A 16,366-nucleotide genomic window follows, 5' to 3' on the forward strand; every position below is an offset into this window, starting at 1 on the left:
ACTGTCTTTAATCATGACCTGCTGCAGTCATTCTGTCTATCGTCATACTGTACTGTCTTTAATCATGACCTGCTGCAGTCATTCTGTCTATCGTCATACTGTACTGTGTTTAATAATTACCTGCTGCAGTCGTTCTGTCTATCGTCATATTGTACTGTCTCTAATCATGACCTGCTGCAGTCATTCTGTCTATCGTCATACTGTACTGTCTTTAATCATGACCTGCTGCAGTCATTCTGTCTATCGTCATACTGTACTGTCTTTAATCATGACCTGCTGCAGTCATTCCCTTGTGGGAAGCAGTGTCTATGAAAGATCATGTTGTTCAAAGTGGCTAGAGGACTCTAATGAGCAGTGGTGGAAAAGTATCCAATTGTCATACTTGGGTAAAAGTAAAAATACCTTAATAGAAAATTATTCAAGTAAAAGTGAAAGTCACCCAGTAAAATATTACTTGGGACGGCAGTACAATACTACTTGAGTCATGCAGGTAGCTTAGTGGTTAGAGCGTTGGGCCAGTATCCGAAAGGTTGCTGGTTTGAATCTCTGAGCTGGTAAAAATGTAAAGGTAAAAATCTGTCTCTTATTACGAGATGGAGTTCAGACAGACTACTTTAAGGAAACTTTCTGAATGGATATTTTTTTTCTCCAAACTGCCACTGTAATTATCCCCCCCCCCCCCCTCTAAAACAGCAGCTGCTGATTACAGGGACAAGGAGGACCTGATCAGTCATCCTTGATCAGAGGCACTTTGTCCATACAGGAATAGATCTTCTACATATTAGCTGTGACGACACAATAGTGGTAGGCCTGATCACCGACAACAACGAGACAGCCTATAGGGAGGAGGTCAGAGACCTGGCCAGGTGGAGCCAGAATAACAACCTTTCCCTCAACGTAACCAAGACTAAGGAGATGATTGTGGACTACAGGAAAAGGAGCACCGAGCACGTCCCCATTCTCATCGACGGTGGTGTAGTGGAGCAGGTTGAGAGCTTCAAATTCCTTGGTGTCCACATCAACAACAAACTAGAATGGTCCAAACACACTAAGACAGTCATGAAGAGGGCACGACAAAGCCTATTCCCCCTCAGGAAACTAAAAAGATTTGGCATGGGTCCTGAGATCCTCAAAAGGTTCTACAGCTGCAACATCGAGAGCATCCTGACCAGTTCAATCACTGTCTGGTACGGCAATTGCTCGGCCTCTGACCGCAAGGCACTTCAGAGGGTAGTGCGTACAGCCCAATACATCACTGGGGATAAGCTGCCTGCCATCCAGGACCTCTACACCAGGCGGTGTCAGAGGAAGGCCCTAAAAATTGTCAAAGACCCCAGCCACCCCGGTCATAGACTGTTCTGTCTACTACCGCATGGCAAGCGGCACCGGAGCACCAAGTCTAGGATAAAAAGGCTTCTCAACAGTTTTTACCCCCAAGCCATAAGACTCCTGAACAGGTAATGGTTACCCAGACTATTTGCATTGTGTGCCCCCCAACCCCTCTTTTATGCTGCTGCTACTCTTTGTTTATCTTATATGCATAGTCACTTTAACTATACATTCATGTCTATACTACCTCAATTGGGCCGACCAACCAGTGCTCCCTGCACATTGGCTAACCGGGCTATCTGCATTGTGTCCCACCACCCGCCAACCCCTCTTTTTATGCTGCTGCTACTCTCTGTTCATCATATACTATGCATAGTCACTTTAACCATACCTACATGTACATACTACCTCAAAAGCCTGACTAACCGGTGTCTGTATATAGCCTCGCTACTTTTATTTTCAAATGTATTTTCACTGGTGTTTTATTTCTTTACTTACCTACACACACACACACACACACACACACACACACACACACACACACACATTTTTTTCGCACTATTGGTTAGATCCTGTAAGTCAGCATTTCACTGTAAGGTCTACACCTGTTGTATTCGGCACACGTGACAAATAAACTTTTGATTTGATTTGAAAGAGGGTGGTGGGGGTGGGGGCAATGCAAATAGTCTGGGTAGCCATTTGATTAGATGTACAGGAGTCTTATGGCTTGGGGGTAGAAGCTGTTTAGAAGCCTCTCGGATCTAGACTTGGCGCTCCGGTACCGCTTGCCGTGCGGTAGCAGAGAGAACAGTCTGAATAGGGTGCCTGGAGTCTTGGACCATTTTTAGGGCCTTCCTCTGACACCGCCTGGTATAGAGGTCCTGGATGGCAGGAAGCTTGGCCCCGGTGATGTACTGGGCCGTTCGCACTACCCTCTGTAGTGCCTTGCGGTCGGAGGTCCGAACAGTTGCCATACCAGGCAGTGATGCAACCTGTCAGGATGCTCTCGATGGTGCAGCTGTAGAACCTTTTGAGGATCTGAGGGCCCATGCCAAATATTTTCCCCTTCACGACTGTCTCGGTCATGAAGATCTTCAGTGTCAACGCTGTCAAGGCTCTCTCCATGAGGATGTGCTCTGTACCAGGTACACACATGTATATACACACACACACCCAAATGCATACAATTAGTATACAGATGTGTGTGTTTGAAAGTTACTTTGCCGGTACATCGTTAGTGTGACTCTCTCGAAGGGTGATGTCAAGCTCCAAGTTTGTTTACAATCTAAGGATAACTTAGGTAAATAAATACATAGGTGACATTTCTGAAATAGGAGATACTCTATATTCACTTCTGAAATAGGAGATACTCTATATTCACTTCTGAAATAGGAGATACTCTATATTCACTTCAGAAATAGGAGATACTCTATTTTCACTTCTGAAATGGGAGATACTCTATTTTCACTTCTGAAATAGGAGATACTCTATTTTCACTTCTGAAATAGGAGATACTCTATTTTCACTTCTGAAATAGGAGATACTCTATATTCACTTCTGAAATGGGAGATACTCTATATTCACTTCTGAAATGGGAGATACTCTATATTCACTTCTGAAATAGGACATACTCTATATTCACTTCTGAAATAGGAGATACTCTATTCACTTCTGAAATATATGCAGTGCAGGAAAACATTAATGCACCTAAATGTGCAATGTCTGTACCAGCAGCACCCAATCATGTTGGACAACTACCACAGATAGACCCACTCTGAACTATCCATCAACATATATGCTAACATAGACCCACTCTGAACTACCCATCAACATATATGTTAACATAGACCCACTCTGAACTACCCATCAACATATATGTTAACATAGACCCACTCTGAACTACACATCAACATATATGTTAACATAGACCCACTCTGAACTACACATCAACATATATGTTAACATAGACTCACTCTGAACTACCCATCAACATATATGCTAACATAGACCCACTCTGAAATACCCATCAACATATATGTTAACATAGACCCACTCTGAACTACCCATCAACATATATGCTACACACACTACACACTAACGCACACAAACTAGATGTTGCCAGTTCAATGCCCCAGTAACCAAGCTGTCAGAGCAGCAGTCTCTTAAAAAGCATGGGCTGAGGCACACCGCTAAATGTTTGTAGAGTTGCTGAGCAACGGAGGGTAAACAGTATCCAAAGAAAGAAAGGAAGTCTCTCAACAATGGTTGTATTAAATAGTTGGAATCATGTGACATGTGACTTCCTTCCTTTATGTTTAGAACATCTGTCTGAAAACATATCCCTTCAGATAGCTGCTGTTTCTTGAACATTTTACTTGCAATGATTGTGATGTGTGGTTGTTTTTGCCTACTTTAGTTGAATGCAAAGTCAGTGTGTAGTTGAATGGAAACATTTAGTTGAATGGAAGTTGCTAAATGTAGTTCAGTTTGTAGAGCGTGGCGCTTGCAATGCCAGGATAGTGGGTTTGATTCCCGGGACCACCCGTACGTAAAATGTATGTTTTGGATAAAAGCATCTTCTAAATGGCAGATGATTATTATTATTAAGTTAATGTACATGTTTCTGTCCCTCTGTCTCATATTCTACATGAGGAAGAAGGTGCAGAAAGACCTGGATGATCAGAGAAGCTGGTGTCCCGCTTTGGATTGTGAGAGACAAAACCAACAGAGACTCCATATTCATCGACTCCCGTCTCCTTTTTTGAAAGTTACACTTTATATAACTAGGCAAGTTAGTTAAGAACAAATCCTTATTTACAATGACGGCCTACCGGGGAACAGTGGGGTGAACTGTATAGTTCAGGGGCAGAATGACAGATTCTTACTTTGTCAGCTCAGGGATTCAATCCATCAACATTTTGGTTACTGGCCCAAGTCTCTAACCACTAGGCTACCTCCTCTACTTATCTTTTTCCCTCTGCTGGAAAGGATTTGTACTGTATTTTCTTCTGGTAAAAATGCTAAATGTTACACTTATCTTCTTGAAATATGAATAAATAAATGGCATCTTTTTGTAGAAATGTGTCTTGTCATTGTTGTCTGTCTTCAGTCTAGAAGATCTCAGTTGCATTGAACAATAAGTGGTTGTGGTTTTGTACTATTTTGAGTACCAAACGTTGTGCTCATTTTGTGATAACCGATGTGTTACTGTTGTCTGTGGTAAAGCAGTAGGTCATTTGTTTTACTCTACTTCACTTCTAACAGGCTACATTTCAGGCTCCTATGGAGCAAAACATAATCCAAAACACAACCAAAACAAACTGCAAATGCATCTTTGTAGAGTTTGTAGAGTCACCAACTTCATGTAGTCATTGCGTGTAAGGAATATGGGACTAAATATTAAAGATTTGACTACTTCAATACACTCCAAGACAGTGTTTCCCAACTCCGGTCCTCGAGTACCTCTGGGGCTACAGCAAAACGTGTGCTGTTGGGAGTAGACTACTCTGGGACCGGAGTTGGGAAACACTGCTCTAAGTGAATTGGTCAGAATACTTATGACTTCTTCAAATGGGGGGACTAGATACATAAAGTGCTTTCATTTCTAAACTGTGAAACAGACATGCATGAAAATACCTTCAAATAAAAGGTGACATTATATACTGTCTCCTCATATTAAATATTTGATCTCAAATCCAAAATGCTGGAGTATAGAACCAAATGTACAATTGTAGCTTTATTGTCAAAATACATATGAGGACTGTATATGCATTTATATTCCCTCTACTCAGTCTCCCTGCTTCTGCTCCTAACCTGTCATGTATATAAATAATCAATAGGAATTAATGTTGTGTGTTCATACCTCTATCTGGTCTAGAAGGTTGTGTGTTTATACCTCTATCTGGTCTAGAAGGTTGTGTGTTTATACCTTTATCTGGTCTAGAAGGTTGTGTGTTTATACCTCTATCTGGTCTAGAAGGTTGTGTGTTTATACCTCTATCTGGTCTAGAAGGTTGTGTGTTTATACCTTTATCTGGTCTAGAAGGTTGTGTGTTTATACCTCTATCTGGTCTAGAAGGTTGTGTGTTTATACCTCTATCTGGTCTAGAAGGTTGTGTGTTTATACCTCTATCTGGTCTAGAAGGTTGTGTGTTTATACCTTTTATCTGGTCTAGAAGGTTGTGTGTTTATACCTTTATCTGGTCTAGAAGGTTGTGTGTTTATACCTCTATCTGGTCTAGAAGGTTGTGTGTTTATACCTTTATCTGGTCTAGAAGGTTGTGTGTTTATACCTCTATCTGGTCTAGAAGGTTGTGTGTTTATACCTCTATCTGGAAATCCACCAAATTCACTTCAATATTCACCACCAACATTGACCAATATCAGTGAATACTAAAATTAAATGAGTGTCTAAACCAAAGCTTTATTTTTCTTGAGAAACTCTGGCCTACTGTACACAGACAGAGACGTGTGTGTTGTGACACTTAACAATAATATGTATCCTATTCAAAGTCAAAGGCATTTTACAGAACTGCACTAACATAACAGAACATGGATGTACAGTCACAGGAATATAATAAAGTCATCTCCTCACAACAACTGATTTATTAATATCCATATCTGAAGTCATGACCACTGTCAAAGCCATCAAGTCACACGGTCGTGTTAGAACCGAAGGGTGTGTGTGTGACTGTTGTCATGGAGACCCAGGTGTTCCTCCAGGACCGAGAAGGCTACTCTACCTGGCACAAAGACACTGAGCAAGGGTAACAGCCGGCTAGTCCAAAAGCTGGATAGAGGGGCTCAGTGAATGTGGTGTGGAATGTGTACATGTGGGTCAATGTGTCAGAGAAGACCGTGTAGAAGGACAGGGTGCTGGCCGGCCAGTCCAGATACACTCCTATTCTGTGCTTGGAGGGGTCCCTAAAGGGGGGGAATTTAATAACAGGACCATTATGATGAAAATGCATTTGGTGCTGTATACACCAGGACTTGTCATTGCTTCCAATGCCATAGTCATGGCTGGCCCTGCCTTTTCTTTTGATGCCTTTGTATGTCACTGTTTTTTTCTGTATATATTATGTATGTATGTGTATATATACAGTGTGTATGTATGTATGTGTATATATACAGTGTGTATGTATGTATGTGTATATATACAGTGTGTATGTATGTATGTGTATATATACAGTGTGTATGTATGTATGTGTATATATACAGTGTGTATGTATGTATGTGTACATTTACATTTACATTTAAGTCATTTAGCAGACGCTCTTATCCAGAGCGACTTACAAAATGGTGCATTCACCTTATAATATCCAGTGGAACAACCACTTTACAATAGTGCATCTAAATCTTTTAAGGGGGGGGGGTTAGAAGGATTACTTTATCCTATCCCAGGTATTCCTTAAAGAGGTGGGGTTTCAGGTGTCTCCGGAAGGTGGTGATTGACTCCGCTGTCCTGGCGTCGTGAGGGAGCTTGTTCCACCATTGGGGTGCCAGAGCAGCGAACAGTTTTGACTGGGCTGAGCGGGAACTGTGCTTCCTCAGAGGTAGGGAGGCGAGCAGGCCAGAGGTGGATGAACGCAGTGCCCTTGTTTGGGTGTAGGGCCTGATCAGAGCCTGAAGGTACGGAGGTGCCGTTACCCTCACAGCTCCGTAGGCAAGCACATGGTCTTGTAGCAGATGCGAGCTTCAACTGGAAGCCAGTGATAGTGTGCAGAGGAGCGGGGTGACGTGAGAGAACTTGGGAAGGTTGAACACCAGATGGGCTGCGGCGTTCTGGATGAGTTGTAGGGGTTTTATGGCACAGGCAGGGAGCCCAGCCAACAGCGAGTTGCAGTAATCCAGACGGGAGATGACAAGTGCCTGGATTAGGACCTGCGCCGCTTCCTGTGTGAGGCAGGGTCGTACTCTGCGAATGTTGTAGAGCATGAACCTACAGGATCGGGTCACCGCCTTGATGTTAGTGGAGAAGGACAGGGTATTGTCCAGGGTCACGCCAAGGCTCTTAGCACTCTGGGAGGAGGACACAATGGAGTTGTGATGGCGAGTTGTGATGGCGAGATCATGGAACGGGCAGTCCTTTCCCGGGAGGAAGAGCAGCTCCGTCTTGCCGAGGTTCAGCTTGAGGTGGTGATCCGTCATCCACACTGATTTGTCTGCCAGACATGCAGAGATGCGATTCACTACTTGGTTATCAGAAGGGGGAAAGGAGAAGATTAATTGTGTGTCGTATGCGTATGGTAACACCTCCTATTGTAACACCTCCTATAGTAACCACTCCTATGGCAACACATCCTATAGTAACACCTCCTACGGTAACACCTCCTACGGTAACACCTCCTACGGTAACACCTCCTACGGTAACACCTCCTATGGCTATGGTAACACCTCCTATGGTAACACCTCCTATGGTAACACCTCCTATGGCTATGGTAACACCTCCTATGGTAACACCTCCTATTGTAACACCTCCTATTGTAACACATCCTATAGTAACACATCCTATAGTAACACCTCCTATGGTAACACCTTCTATGGTAACACCTCCTATGGCTATGGTAACACCTCCTATGGTAACACCTCCTATGGTAAAACCTCCCATGGTAACACCTCCTATGGTAACACCACCTATGGTATCACCTCCTATGGCTATGGTAAAACCTCCTATGGTAATACCTCCTATGGCTATGGTAACACCTCCTATGGTAACAACTCCTATGGCTATGGTAACACCTCCTATGGTAACACCTCCTATGGTAACACCACCTATGGCAACACCTCCTATGGCTATGGTAACACCTCCTATGGTAACACCTCCTATGGTAACACCTCCTCTGGTAACACCTCCTATGGCTATGGTAACACCTCCTATGGTAACACCTCCTATGGTAACACCTCCTACGGTAACACCTCCTATGGCTATGGTAACACCTCCTATGGTAACACCTCCTATGGTAACACCTCCTATGGCTATGATAACACCTCCTATGGTAACACCTCCTATGGCTATGGTAACACCTCCTATGGTAACACCTCCTACGGCAACACCTCCTATGGCTATGGTAACACCTCCTATGGTAACACCTCCTATGGTAACACCTCCTATGGTAACACCACCTATGGTAACACCTCCTATGGTAACACCTCCTATGGTAACACCTCCTATGATAACACCTCCTATGGCAACACCTCCTATGGTAACACCTCCTATGGTAACACCACCTATGGTAACACCACCTATGGCTATGGTAACACCTCCTATGGTAACACCTCCTATGGCTATGGAAACACCTCCTATGGTAACACCTCCTATGGCTATGGTAACACCTCCTATGGTAACACCTCCTATGGTAACACCTCCTATGGCAATGGTAACACCTCCTATGGTAACACCTCCTATGGTAACACCTCCTATGGTAACACCTCGTATGGCTATGGTAACACCTCCTATGGTAACACCTCCTATGGTAACACCTCCTATGGCTATGGTAACACCACCTATGGTAACACCTCCTACGGCAACACCTCTTATGGCTATGGTAACACCTCCTATGGTAACACCTCCTATGGTAACACCTCCTATGGTAACACCTCCTATGGTAACACCTCCTATGGTAACAACTCCTTTGGCTATGGTAACACCTCCTATGGTAACACCTCCTATGGTAACACCACCTATGGCAACACCTCCTATGGCTATGGCAACACCTCCTATGGCTATGGTAACACCTCCTATGGCTATGGTAACACCTCCTATGGCTATGGTAACACCTCCAATGGTAACACATCCTATGGTAATGCCTCCTATGGTAACACCTCTATGGTAGCACCTCCTATGGCTATGGTAACACCTCCTATGGTAACACCTCCTATGGTAACACCTCCTATGGTAACACCTCCTATGGTAACACCTCCTACGGCTATGATAACACCTCCTATGGTAACAACTCCTATGGTAACACCTCCTATGGTAACATCTCCTATGGTAACACCTCATATGGCTATGGTAACACCTCCTATGGTAACACCTCATATGGCTATGGTAACACCTCCTATGGTAACACCTCCTGTGGTAACACCTCCTGTGGTAACACCTCCTATGGCTATAGTAACACCTCCTATGGTAACACCTCATATGGTAACACCTCCTATGGCTATGGAAACACCTCCTATGGTAATACCTCCTATGGCTATGGTAACACCTCCTATGGTAACAGTTCCTATGGCTATGGTAACACCTCCTATGGTAACACCTCCTATGGTAATACCTCCTATGGTAACACCTCCTATGGTAACACCTCCTATGGTAACACCTCCTATAGTAACACCTCCTATAGTAACACCTCCTATAGTAACACCTCCTGTGGTAACACCTCCTATGGCTATGGTAACACCTCCTATGGTAACACCTCATATGGTAACACCTCCTATGGCTATGGAAACACCTCCTATGGTAACTTCTCCTATCGTAACACCTCCTATAGTAACACCTCCTATGGTAACACCTCCTATGGTAACACCTCCTATGGTAACACCTCCTATGGCTATGGTAACACCTCCTATGGTAACACCTCCTATGGTAACACCTCCTATGGTAACACCTCCTGTGGTAACACCTCCTATGGCTATGGTAACACCTCCAATGGTAACACCTCATATGGTAACACCTCCTATGGCTATGGAAACACCTATGGTAACACCTCCTATGGCTATGGTAACACCTCCTATGGTAACACCTCATATGGCTATGGTAACACCTCCTATGGTAACACCTCATATGGCTATGGTAACACCTCCTATTGTAACACCTCCTATGGTAACACCTCCTGTGGTAACACCTCCTGTGGTAACACCTCCTATGGCTATGGTAACACCTCCTGTGGTAACACCTCCTGTGGTAACACCTCCTATGGCTATGGTAACACCTCCTATGGTAACACCTCATATGGTAACACCTCCTATGGCTATGGAAACACCTCCTATGGTAATACCTCCTATGGCTATGGTAACACCTCCTATGGTAACAGTTCCTATGGCTATGGTAACACCTCCTATGGTAACACCTCCTATGGTAATACCTCCTATGGTAACACCTCCTATGGTAACACCTCCTATGGTAACACCTCCTATAGTAACACCTCCTATAGTAACACCTCCTATAGTAACACCTCCTATAGTAACACCTCCTGTGGTAACACCTCCTATGGCTATGGTAACACCTCCTATGGTAACACCTCATATGGTAACACCTCCTATGGCTATGGAAACACCTCCTATGGTAACTTCTCCTATCGTAACACCTCCTATAGTAACACCTCCTATGGTAACACCTCCTATGGTAACACCTCCTATGGCTATGGTAACACCTCCTATGGTAACACCTCCTATGGTAACACCTCCTATGGTAACACCTCCTGTGGTAACACCTCCTATGGCTATGGTAACACCTCCTATGGTAACACCTCATATGGTAACACCTCCTATGGCTATGGAAACACCTATGGTAACACCTCCTATGGCTATGGTAACACCTCCTATGGTAACACCTCATATGGCTATGGTAACACCTCCTATGGTAACACCTCATATGGCTATGGTAACACCTCCTATTGTAACACCTCCTATGGTAACACCTCCTGTGGTAACACCTCCTGTGGTAACACCTCCTATGGCTATGGTAACACCTCCTATGGTAACACCTCCTGTGGTAACACCTCCTATGGCTATGGTAACACCTCCTATGGTAACACCTCACATGGTAACACCTCATATGGCTATGGAAACACCTCCTATGGTAACACCTCCTATGGCTATGGTAACACCTCCTATGGTAACACCTCCTATGGCTATGGTAACACCTCCTATGGTAACACATCCTATGGTAACACCTCCTATGGTAACAGCTCCTATGGCTATGGTAACACCTCCTATGTTACCAACTCCTATGGTAACACCTCCTATGGTAACACCTCCTATGGTAACACCTCCTATGGTAACACCTCCTATGGTAACACCTCATATGGCTATGGTAACACCTCCTATGGTAACACCTCCTGTGGTAACACCTCCTGTGGTAACACCTCCTGTGGTAACACCTCCTGTGGTAACACCTCCTGTGGCTATGGTAACACCTCATATGGTAACACCTCCTATGGTAACACCTCCTATGGTAACACCTCCTATGGCTATGGTAACACCTCCTATGGTAACACCTCATATGGCTATGGTAACACCTCATATGGCTATGGTAACACCTCCTATGGTAACACCTGCTACGGTAACACCTCCTGTGGTAACACCTCCTATGGCTATGGTAACACCTCCTATGGTAACACCTCATATGGTAACACCTCCTATGGCTATGGAAACACCTCCTATGGTAACACCTCCTATGGCTATGGTAACACCTCCTATGGTAACACCTCATATGGCTATGGTAACACCTCCTATGGTAACACCTCCTATGGTAACACCTCCTATGGTAACACCTCCTATGGTAACACCTCCTATGGCTATGGTAACACCTCCTATGGTAACACCTCATATGGTAACACCTCCTATGGCTATGGAAACACCTCCTATGGTCACACCTCCTATGGCTATGGTAACACCTCCTATGGTAACACCTCCTATGGCTATGGTAACACCTCCTATGTTAACAACTCCTATGGTAACACCTCCTATGGTAACACCTCTTATGGTAACACCTCCTATGGTAACACCTCCTATGAATACCCTCTTCATAATGCATTATATGTGCATTCATCTGCATAATACGCAATGCAAAATAACCTATTAGCTGCTATGTCATGCATCATAATAATGCATTTAGCAGATGTATTTATCATTCATTATGTATTGTGTCTTCTTTGTGTTGTCTTTCTCTTCATATTGTGGTGGTAGTGTGTGTTCCTTGATGCGCTCTGGGTCTCTCTGGATACTGGAGACAGACCACCACGCAACTCACTGTGGACAAAGAGAGATGGTTTAACCAAAAACACTATTAATTTACACCCACAACACATCACACGCGCACAAAGTCAAACGTTTGACAACTTACCCTTTTAGCGTGGCACTGCATTGTGCAACCTGGGAGGAGTCATCTAGAAATTGAACAAAATAGGAAAATATATTATATTCTCCTACAGTTCTGAAGGTGACTTGATTGAATAAAGTATGAATATAATAATGTGTCAGAGGAAACCTTTTCCTCACAGCATGTAAAGAAAGTGGAAGAGTTATGTTTTTACCGTTGTTCTGAGTGTTGTTCTGAGTGATGTTGATGTTACCTCCTACTTCCTTATTGCTGATCACTGGGGCACATAGACTGCTTCCACCCTCAGCTGTGAGGGAAGACTGGGGATTGTAGGCTGGGAAGACTGGGGATTGTCGGTCTGGGGGGACTGGGGATTGTAGACTGGGGAGACTGGGGATTGTAGGCTGGGGAGACTGGGGATTGTAGGCTGGGGAGACTGGGGATTGTAGGCTGGGGATTGTAGGCTGGGGAGACTGGGGATTGTAGGCCAGGAAGACTAGGAGAGACAATGAGAGATAGAGGTAACACTGGCCTCTATGTCCTCAACCTGGTACTACAACACAAGGCAATACTGACTTGAACCATTTCAGGGAAATTGGTCTGACCTTTGTTGAAAGAGCGTTTCTCCACTGTTGCCCTCTGCTTTCCTCCCTTCAGTGTACTCCTTTTTTCTTCCCAAAGACAAACTTCTCTTTTTGGAGAAACTGGTAATGTCCCTCTCCTCTCTCCTCCCTTTGGAGCAATTGCTCCCCATCTCTTTCTCTCAAGTCTCAATCTACGGAACATGAGTGAACTCATGAAAACATATTTTTGTATTCTTCAGAAGTCCAAATGTCTAAAACGCCAAATGTGTACTGAACCTTACCAAATTAAAGACAATTGCTGTTACCTAGAAAACAGTTAGAAATATATTTTACTATTTTATGTATTTCAAATCCATTCGAGTTTGATAAATTGTCAATAACACTTGACTTTCTGTTCCACCACATCAGTAGCACCTAAATATTTGGTTCAAGAAAGATTTATTTCAGAAGTTAATCCAAAACAAACATAATATATTGTAATTATTGAAAGAAGATCCTTATCTTTCTGGTAATAGACATTTACTGCGGCGTCACAGTCATGTCGTCCGAGTTTGGCTGGTGTAGGTTGTTATTGTAAATTAGAATTTGTTCTTAACTGACTTGCCTAGTTAAATAAAGGTTCAATAAAAATAAATGTTATTGTGTGAGAGAGTGAGAGTGAGAGTGAGAGTGAGAGTGAGAGTGAGAGAGAGAGAGAGAGAGAGAGAGAGAGAGAGAGAGAGTTTTAAATAATCTTTATTGGGTCTGGGAGCCCACCATACAATAAATACTCATACAAAAAAAACACAGTTACACATCAATTAAAAACACAACTCCAATTCCTCCTCCACAGTAACTATACACAACAGCCTCTGAATACCCCATATACTCATAAACAGATCAATATTGTTGACCAGTTTATAATATGCAAACTCAACCCTCAGTCTCGCTGCCAACATTCCCTCCAGCATTCCCGCCACATCAACAGACCCCTGTCCCCGAATATTGTTCTTTCGGGTCTTCCATATCGCTAATTTTGCTGCCCCTAACACAAAATTAAGCAGCACAACTACACCCTTTCGACTGAACCTGTACTTTGGCCCAAATATATACAGTTGAGAAGAAAAAACCTCTCCCAACGTTGAGAACCAATTTGTGATCAGGTCAATCATCCCGACCAACCTGGGACACTGTAAAAACAGATGTGCCAGAGTTTCAGACTCAGCACAAAATGGACACCCCTCCCCAACAGTAGGGTCCAGGTGTACCAGATGCATGTTAGTGGCTATAGCTCCATGTATTATCCTCCATTGGAGGTCAGCTGTCCTCTTATCAATAGGCAGTTTGTACAGTGATCGCCAACAGCCTTTTGGAGAGGCACCTGGACCAAGCACATCCGCCCACCTCGTCGATTTTACCCCTTCCAGGGAAGATGCATGGGACACCTTTACACATACTCTGTACATGGCCTTCTTTCCCACCTCCTTGAACTCCCCCAGCTCCGGGGTATCGAAGGAAAGCAGCATCCCCATGTCCTCCACGAATGCCCCCGCTGCAGCACTAACAATCAGTGCAGGGAACACATAATCCAGACCCTCCTTCCACCGATCACAATTGGAAATGTCAGTCACATACTGCAGATGAAGCATTGGCAGGGAGTCACAGACTTCAGCGACGACCTTCCTCAGTAGGCGAGATGATCTGATCCCCGCTCTTTCTCCCAGCTCCTCCAACGATCTATTCCTGTTCCGCATCAGATGACCCAGTTTAGTACACCCCACGCCTAACAGGCATGAACGTAGGCTAGCTGAACCCAGAACACGGGACTGGATGGCAGTGTTGTGAAAAAGAGGCTCTTCAAAAAGCCACATCCCTGGTGGCATGCTGGCCTTACGAGACTTCACAAAAACTCTCCAAGCCTGCATAACAGACTCATAAAATGGAGTCAGGCCAGGCAAATCACCCCCCTCCAGTTTTAAGAGGAAAAGGTGCTTATCTAAGCCCAAACAGCCAACTCTCCTCATCAATATATAGGCTGTGTCGACCCAGCTAGAACCGTCTCTGTACAACAGCCTCTGGGCTGCATGAAGCCGGAAAGCCATGATCCTAGAGGAAATATCCACCAAACCTTGCCCACCCTCGTGTAGTGGCAGGTACAGGGCTGCAGCTTTAATCCAGTGTTGTCCAGACCAGAAGAAATTGACAAGGGTCCTCTGAAGCTCTTGAATCAGACCCTTTGGTGGCTGTAAAATCATTAGTCTGTGCCACAGGGTAGAGGCAGCAAGATTATTAGCTACCAGTACCCTTCCCCTATAAGACAGCTGAGGCAGCACCCATTTCCATCTTGCCAGTCTGGCACACACTTTCTCCACTACACCCTCCCAGTTGTTTTTCTGAAAGACATCAGAGCCTAGAAAAACCCCCAAAGTCTTCATCCCATCTCTGCCCCACTGAAGCCCCCCTGGTAACCGTGGAGTGGACCCTATCTGAAGCTGACCTGCCCACAGTGCTTCACTCTTTCCCCAATTGACTCTAGCTGAGGAGGCCTCCTCATACACCTTTAGAGCATTTGAGAGAACTTTAACATCCTCAGCCCCTGTAATAAAAACTGTCACGTCATCTGCATACGCAGACAGTGCTATCGTGGGACCCTTCATTACACCTGGCACAGAGAAACCAGTAAGCCTCGCTCTTAAAAAACAAAGCATTGGTTCAATCGCCAGACTGTATAACTGCCCTGAAATTGGGCATCCCTGCCTGATGCCCCTTTGGACAGGGATTGGGCAGCTCAAACCACCCCCCACCTTCACCATACACGAGGCCCCAGCATACAGTAAATTCATCCACGACAAAAAAACATCCCCAAACCCAAAGGCTTTCATTGTCTTGAACAAGTACTGGTGGTCCACACGGTCAAAAGCCTTCTCCTGATCCAACGAAAGTAAACCCACATTTACATCAGACAGTTTACAAATGTCTAAAACATCTCTTATCAGAAACAAATTGTCAACAATAGAGCGATCAGGTACACAGTAAGACTGGTCCTTGTGGACCAACAATCCCAAATACTCTTTCAACCTGTTTGAGAGACATTTAGAAACAATTTTATATTCTGCGCACAGCAACGCAACAGGTCTCCAATTTTTTATGAGAGCCAAATCCCCTTTTTTGGCAATAATGAAAGCACCGCACGTTGACAGGATACAGGAAGAGAACCCTCATTAAAAGATTCACACACCACTTCATAAAAATCCTCCCCAATAGACCCCCAAAAGTGCTTATAAAACTCAGATGGTAAACCATCAATGCCAGGGGCTCGGCCTGTTGAGAGCTGCATAACTGCTGTGGACAGCTCTTGCAGTGTAATGTCAGAGTCCAATGCGACTCTCTGCTCAGGTCCCAATTGAGGAAGACCGTGTAGCAACTGTTC

General features: G+C 44.3%; 1 long non-coding RNA gene across 2 annotated transcripts; it reads right to left on the bottom strand.

Annotated features, from left to right (window-relative positions):
• Positions 1-11,286: 11,286 nt before the first annotated feature.
• Positions 11,287-13,595, bottom strand: LOC123732597 (uncharacterized). 2 transcript variants are annotated; one of them, XR_006763294.1, is made up of 4 exons: positions 12,588-13,595; positions 12,398-12,440; positions 11,964-12,303; positions 11,287-11,432 (listed from the first exon to the last, which is right to left on the bottom strand). It is a non-coding gene; the product is annotated as an uncharacterized lncRNA (long non-coding RNA). The 2 variants fall into 2 exon arrangements; XR_006763295.1 differs by having other exon boundaries at positions 11,292-11,417.
• Positions 13,596-16,366: the final 2,771 nt, after the last annotated feature.

This window comes from Salmo salar, unplaced genomic scaffold (genome assembly GCF_905237065.1).
Source record: "Salmo salar unplaced genomic scaffold, Ssal_v3.1, whole genome shotgun sequence".
Taxonomy (NCBI): Eukaryota; Metazoa; Chordata; class Actinopteri; order Salmoniformes; family Salmonidae; genus Salmo; species Salmo salar.